This window comes from Aptenodytes forsteri, unplaced genomic scaffold (genome assembly GCF_000699145.1).
Source record: "Aptenodytes forsteri isolate BGI_AS27 unplaced genomic scaffold, ASM69914v1 Scaffold483, whole genome shotgun sequence".
Classification (NCBI taxonomy): domain Eukaryota; kingdom Metazoa; phylum Chordata; class Aves; order Sphenisciformes; family Spheniscidae; genus Aptenodytes; species Aptenodytes forsteri.
The window spans coordinates 15,675-24,099 of NW_008795316.1; positions in this window are offsets into that span (position 1 = coordinate 15,675).

An 8,425-nucleotide genomic window follows, 5' to 3' on the forward strand; every position below is an offset into this window, starting at 1 on the left:
TTACAAACAGAGCCATCCAAAGCAAAGCTAAGCAAGATGCAGTTAACAATAGCAACAGGGTGCAAGTGGGAGACAGAAATAATGCACAATTGTTATCAATAGTTATCTTAGTTAACCAGGCTGGAACACTTCCCTCTGTAGGAGCTTCTGGTGATATCAGGGGTCTGCTAAACCCATTCACGGATCTTCTGTCTGTTATCTTTTAACATTTGCTGTCATTGGCTTCATCTCCATAACAAACAAATAAACTTCACATTTCATTTTAACTGAGATGCTGTTAAATTTATGCATGTTCTTTTTTCTTTAGCATGGTGGTGGGGTTTTTTCTGTTTTGTTTTGTTTCCCTCAAAGGAAAAGTCCTAACACATCACTCGCCATCATGCACTACAGGGTTAAAATTTTGGAAATGTTAAATACAGCAGTTAACCTTTGGTTATTAGACAGGTAGGAGCATCATCTTATACTCACCTGCAACATCTTCCATAAAACATTGTTTTTATTCTTGTTCAATATTATTCCACTATTCAGTATTCTCTCTCAAACCCTCATATAAACATGCTTAACCCTAGTTCTCTCAATCTTTAACTACCTACAAGATGGATGACATTTAATGAGCTTCCAGGAACTGTAGGGCATTATTCAACCAAAACCAGATCTGTAGGTGAATGGACAGTGTAGACCCTCTCAAACAAAGCTACCCGTACCTAAATTCAGGAACTCCTCTTACAAAAGCCTGTATAGCACTGTTGTTATTATTGGGTAATGCTCAATGGAGCAATAGTACATGAAAGAGCACTGATACATTTACAGTCATTCCAGAGGGTTCATCTCACTGTCCTCCTTCCAAAAGCATTCATAGCATTGAGTTTGGTGACTAAAAAGTCACCAGAAAAACCAAGTACCCTTCATGCCTTAACAAGTGAGTGAGCTAGTTTACACTGATAGACTTTCATTGGTAATGAATGCTATTCTGTCAGAATGACCAGTGCAAAAGTCCCTCCAAATGTAATTTAGTGTCACAGGTACAGTACTTAGCCCAGATCCTCTCTATAGCTTGTCACCTGTTTGAGACACTGTACTTCCCTTGTCTAGCTCATTTGTGTGACCTGATGTACTTCTGTAATGCAGAGATTTGTAATAGAAACATTAAGGTTGAAATTAATAAATTACATGCAGAAACATATGTATGAAAGCACCAGAAGAAATGACAAGAAAAGAAGGGACAAAAGAATGGCGTGACTTGACAGCAACAGCAGGTCATTGAGATCACGGTCAGAGTCTTGAAACGCACAGACTGGGAAAACAAAGGACAGCCTAAAACTAAAGATAGACTACTCACAGAACAGGAGACAAAAGGACAGGCAGTCAATCAACAACATTGCTTAATGACTCACGGGCCTGGGTCCCTGAAGGGTACAAAAGGCACTTCTAAAATGAGCACATGGTCACCCAGCAAAGAGAACCCAGGAAACATGATGATGACTCCAAATCTGGCATCCTTTGTCCTCTGTTTCACCACAAATAGTCTTGGTTGGACTAGCCAGACATACACATCTTGGTCCTTGTTAAAATGTGGGTATGGAAAACGAGTATGAAAGACTGACTGATTGAAATCTATAGCAGAATGAATGTGAGCGACTGAAATAATTTTTGCTTAAAATAAAATCACCTTCCCCTTCTATACAGTCTCACATTTAGCTTTGCTATATTCATTTTACATCAGTAGCTGCTCCCAGTTGATTATTTAAAAATTTCAATGAAACCTAATAGTGTGTGCTTACAGAAGAACGTCAAAGAAGAGAGAGCGCTATTTAGGGAAGCGAGGACACAGCAAGCTTGAAATAGCTTGCCTTTTTGAGGCAATACTTTTCTCTCCCTTTTGCCCAAAGGAAGAGGCTTGTCACACTTACAATTTCTGCTGTTACACCAATAACTTCTTATTTCATGGTTCACAAAGAAGAAATAACTGTTAAAACAAGTTGGTTTCTCAAAACTAGCCCTGAGTATGAAATTACAGGAAATGTCCTAAATGTTTTTGTACAGTGACACATGCACAACTGTGCTAATATGAGCAACCTGAACAGAGGGAAGGCCAAGAAAATGAATATTTCTCTTCACCTGAATACGTGAGGCTTAGAAACAAGATTTCAGATGCAAAACATAAATGGCAGGTTAAAAAGCCCTGCAGATTTCATGGCTTCTCAGAATGCTACTGAGTATTTTAAATTGAATAGAAAGAAAAAAGCCGGAATCATTTGCAGAATCATTTGCAATAGTCAATGTTGTTATTGTTAATACCAACAGCAGTAGTTTAAAAATTGTGGGATATTTGGTACCAGTGACCTGTTCTTTCCCTGTGTAGCCACTGAGTCATGCCAATGGTTATTCTGCTAAACACAAAGGATAAATTACTGCAGTATAATTTATTACAAGGTTATTTGCTCAAAAATTTCCAAAAGGAAACATTATTCCAATATTTTTATCATAAAAGACATGATTAAATAGGACAAAAGGGCTGACAGTAATGTACTGGGATGGGACTTAGCATATGAGATCACTTACAGTGTCAAGTCATTGCACCTATCTTGCCGGTTTCCCCAGCTATAAAATAGGGATACTATTCACTACAGATACCAGCTTTAAAAAAAAAAAAAAAGAGAAGAGTTCAAGGTAAGCTGATAGTGTTATGGATGTTCTTGTTACGAAATTATTATGCTTCCAGGGACACAAAATGGGTAGTATCAAAGCCATAATATCTGTAAATAAGAACATGTTACTTACCCATGTCCCTTCCCCTCTTTCACAGTTAAAAGTGGCTTCAGACTTTCAAAAGTAAATCCTGTCCAAAATAGTAAGTTTCTGCTGTTGAACCTATCTCATGGTTACAAATGACAGCAGCCACAATTCTCTTACAGTGGAAAGCACTTGCCTTCTTGTACAGCTAGAGAAGTTTCATTTGCCTCATCCATAAAAAGAAACAAACAAGGCAGTTTCTTTAATGTTTTCATGCTTCTTTAAATCTGCAGTGAGACTCACTTAACACTCTAAAATGCAAATATAGGCTGATCTATCGCCTTGGAAATAATCCTCAGAAAGTCCCTTGGTTTGATTGTTGTGTTTCTTGCTCACCGATCTCTCCCCAAATCTTGTTCACTCTCTTTACTCCAGTCAGACTCATAGATTCAGTCTAGTTTGGGAACTAAATGGATTATACTCTGTTTTAGCCGTAGTCATGCATTCCAAACTGACCAGATGCTTTATTGCTGGAGGAACTTGAAACAAGCACAGAATGGCCTCAAAGCTAAGTAAGATGCCACACTGGTGGCCAGAAATGTCTTCAGTCTGATTTGAAACTGAGAAAAGTCGTGTGGCTGTGAGTAAAGAGGAGCTACAGAGGCAGCACTTGTGTACAGTGCTAGATTCTGCAGAACAGGTTTGGTTAGTTTAAGTTAATGCTATGCCAGTGACTAGAGAGAAAACCTCTCAAAACCATGATACAGTGTTTGTAGCCTGGTATACTGTGGGCATGGCCTGTTCCTTGGCACTCATAGATTCCAAAGAATTCTCTTTCAGAGACAGCGTCAGACACAATTATCCACTATGGAATATACAATGAACTCTTAACTATCTAGTTACAGCCCTTCTAAACTCTGTAAGTGCCTGTCTGACTGCCTCTGCTGCAAGAAAACAGAGTAAGGAAAGGGTCAGGATGCACAGTAGTGCTGTGGGGAGCGCCCAGGAGAAAAGGGACTGCTGGTGTGACAGGAGGTGTGGATGGTAACCACTGTTTCTGGGAGAGGCATCCCCTACTCCGTCAGTAGTTGCCACCCCTGACAGCAGGGTGTATCCTGCTTGGCAGCAGTAACAACTGTTGGGACTTTCCAGCACTCTGATGCAAAAAAAAAGGCGGCATCTTGCTGACTCCCCAGCAGCCTGTGTCCTTGGCTGTTTCCTACTTTGCTGACTGTTAGAGCTGGACCTGCTCTCACTGGTCCACTGCCAAAGGAGCTGGCAAATTGTGGAACATTACCTAAACCATCCTGGTTATGCACAGCCACAGTGTATAGCGCTAAATGATTTCCTGCTAAAAGGAGAAAATGTCTAGCTATGAGTCAAAGGATTTGTGGACAGAGATGCAAGCAGTTCCAGGTGAAGTACTGCTTTAAATTCTTAGGACAAATTCAGCATTGCCAAAATACCATGCTATTCTAGTGGTACTGTTGCTGTAGCCATAATGGTCCAAGGTTACACAACAAACAAGATTTGCAGGGTGAAACAGCAGGCCAGTAGATGCAACTGGAAAACATGGAAAAGCTGTGGGCATGTGAGATTTCTTACACTAGGTCTTGCTAATTCTATTTTAGAGAGCATGTTGGATTTCAGCACAAGAATTGAAATACAGTATTTATAGATATGCTGATGATGTACTTTTTTACTCACCATCTCCTCACTTTTCTTGTTTGATTTGGTCTTTGATTCTCTTAAAGCTTCCATTTCCTTTGTCCCAGACCTTTTCTCTGTCTCTCATACTCATATCCCTGCCAACCATCCCCAGGCTAGGGATTCCCCCAATACCTCCACCTGATGATATTTCCTCAAACTTCATTCTCCTCTTCCTCAGTTCTACTCTTCTTGCACTTTAATGAATATCAAACCATCATTCTGGTTCAGTTTTCTCCATCTTTGACTCACCCCTAGTTTCCTTCATTTCTGTGATCTTTTTCCTCTTGTAGGGTAATATTTCTTGATGAAAAAATATCAGAATGTGTGGTTTTCCTCTTCCCCTTAGCTGTACTCCTGACTAACTTTCCATCTTTAATCTATTTCTCTTTTGTCTCAAATGTATGAATTTTTCATCTTCCTCTGTACTTCCTGCTATGCTCCATCCCAATTCCTGATCGCCTTAATTCTGCTCCTTGGTCTTTCACACTTGTTTGGCTTCTCTCTAATAACAATATTCTCTTCCATCTCAGACAATTGATTCCACTTGCCTTTCCATCTATTACAGCGTTTTCCTTGCAGTTATCAGCTCACTGAGCATGCTATTTACAAGTCCCTTGCAAGTTCATTTCATACACTCCAATCCTATCCTTTCTTATTATGGATTCCACCCATCAGATTGTTGTGCAGCCTCTCTTCACAAGATTTCCAATATGCCCATTTTTATCCATCTACACAGTTAAACATCTTGTCCAGGGTCTTGTTATTTTATATCTCATGACACCATTCCTTTGTGTAGGATGAACAAATACAGTCTTGTGGGCTGAGCTGAGCAAATGCTTAACTAACAAACAAACAAACAAACAAAAATTGCATTAATAAAAAATAGATCAGGAAATACTAAAATCATTGTCACTATTTTATTGATGGTGTATTCTCCCTGCTGCATCATGTTCAATTCTTTTTCCTTTATATCAAAAAGTATACAGAAGAAATTGAACAAGTTTCAGAAATGCATGACATATTCAAACTAAGATATCAGCATGAAAAGAGACTGAAGTGTCTGAAATTATGTAATTTGGAGGATTATAATATCACATCGTAAGACATGATATTTTAGAGGAATACAAAGCACTGAATAATAAAGTGAAGCAAAGCCATGGGTACCTTTTAACCCCGACAATGTAAGAACTATCTGTGGATAGTGGATCTTAAATGAAGAAAGGAAATGTTTAGAACATTATTTACACAACTCATAATTAGCGTGTGAAACTCATTGCTCTAAGGTACAAAAAAACCAATGAACTTTAATGGATTCTAAAAAGGAGGCAGCTTTTCTCTGCACAAGAAAAAGATGTGGTTATTTTCAGGCCACTTTATGTAAAGTCCTTCTTTCAGGGAACAAGTACCCAAGTGACTGAAGGTAGGACAGATTTTCCCTTCATAAGATAATCGAAAAAGACTGCTGTGGGGCTTCCTGGTAATTCCTGTGAACTGGCTTATACTGGCAGAAACAGGAATCTCAACTGATGCACAGATACAGTGCTACCATTCCTCTGTTTCTATGCAAAACATTCTATTACTTCTTTGAAATGAGCAGTTCTTAAGATGAACATGACATGCAAGAAGTCTGCAGGCTTATGTGTCATATTATTCAGGAACTTGGTAACCCTTCACCATAGGTCACAATGCTAAGTTTATTCACTGTAGGTGAGTCAGTCGCAGCAATAAAGCAATAGCAAGGCAAATGAGACTGAATCAATACTGGACACAGAATACTTAGTTTCCCTACTAAGGCCCTCTCTACATCACACAGTTCAGTGTCAAGTACCAAGAGTACACAACAGGGGGAAGAAGTGTCACTGTCACAGCTTTGACATCAAAAGAAATTCCCCAAGGACAGCTCAACTACACACACACATATATATATATATTATCCTTGACAAATGTGTGTTCAGTCCATTCTTAATCTCCATGGAAAAAATAATTAACATTTTTACAACCTACTTAGAGGGTCTAGCTGAGTACTTTTCTTCACTGCCAACATTTTTATTTTATGCTTCACTTCAGTGTCTGTAGTGAAAGACTAAAGTTTTTAAGACCATGACTCCTCAACTGGCCTCCTCTTTCTATAAGCACTTTTACCTTTTTCAAAAATCATCATCATATCTCTGCAGTTGCCTCTGTTTTAGACTGATCCAACTCGATCCTTCTAATTTTTGTAAGCTCTCCATTCTCTGTATTCTTGACATTATCCAGCTGAGGTTAGCTCAGGGCTAACATAGTACTTCAGCTGAAGTCTTATTAACAACAGAAAGAGCATATTTAACAAACGTCAAAGCTCCAAGGCAGCTTTTAATGGCACTTCAGTTACTATGCCCTTGCAGTTTGACAGTGATCCACTGAAACAATGCAGCTTTTTTTTTTCACAAGTTATGCAGGTAGCTAATGGAAATCTTGTGTAATCAGTGTTTCCAAAGCGTACTTATGAAAATACCGTGTGGGATCTTGTTGCAAATTGGTCGGTATGTATGATAGCTGCCACTTCTTACTTCTCCTCTGATATATTGATCTGTCAAGGAAAAAAAATTTGATGGGCTTGACTGACTTCTTGGCAACTCCATGCTAGCTGTTAATCATCTTCTAGATGCTAACAAGTTTATCTAATTCAGTATTTTCCAGGAATTGACATCAAACTAGTTGATGTCAACTATAATTTCTCAGCTCTTTCTCATGCCTCTTGCCCCATTTTATACACGGATATTGTGCTTGCCCATTTCTGATCTTATGAAATTTCTGCCCTTCAAGTTCTTCAAGGTAAGCACTAACATTCCTGAGATTGCTTCAGTCCCTTCTCCTCATTGTAGATAAGTGAGATGAAGTAATAATAAAATGAGACAAAATACCTTATTCAAATCTGTATAAGTGTAAGGAAATGGAAGTTCCTGTATAAGGGGAGAGAGAGAGAGAGATCCATTGCTAGAGGGCTGATATGAAAAATGAAGAATTAGCCTGAAAAAAAGAAATATTATGAGGCTATGCTAACAAATCAATTTTCTTTGTATTTATAAAATGTCCTATATGTGTAGATCAAAGTATTTTAACATTTATTGTTGTGTCTTTATAGTCAGAAACTAGATGAGTAACCACCATAGAAGCACAAATTATAGTCGTAATTTGTACCTGCTACAAAATGAGTGGAGTTTTTTTGGAGGATGAAGTTTCTCTTTGTGCAGGGAGAGTTACCACTTGAGATCCACTCCTCAGAGCTATTCAGCATTCAGTGGTTTGTCAAGTTAATAGTAGCTTACATGACATTTACAGCATTAATACCATTAGTATAATTCACAGAGACTCTAAGGAGGGACTGACACAGCGGCGTTACTATGGTGATCCCCAAAAAAGGACTGATGAGCTAAATGAAAAGTTGTGGGGTTTTTTTTTTCAGACTTATGAGTACACTCATAGGGAGGGAACCCTATGAATTTTATTATGAATATATACTTTTATTGCATGAATACTCATCTGTGGATCATACTGGGAAAAGATATTAATTCATACTGACTCAAAAAATATCCCTTCCCGTGTGACGCATCATTGTATGTGAAATTCTGGATTCCACATATGCAATTAAATGCTCTACTTTTCTAAGCATCTCAGTCAACCCTCTGGATAAATAGCCTGAATTGCATAAGTGCAATGTGTTAAAACCCATGAGCTAATATATGGTCACTAGGAAGTTTACATGCCCACTGGTATGACTTATCTGCCTCACCCACCTAATGTGAATTATAATTGGTTTGAACATAAGGAGAGGCCTAAAGTTTTCTCTATAAATGCTGCCACACAACCAGAGCTCGAAGTCTTATCATATAGGCCTACAGTTGCTCAGAGAAATACAAAGTCCAAGGCACAGAGGAGCAAGGAAGCATGGCTGGTAAGTAAAAAAAAAAAAAAAAAAAAAAAAGGATTGGGGGAACAAAAA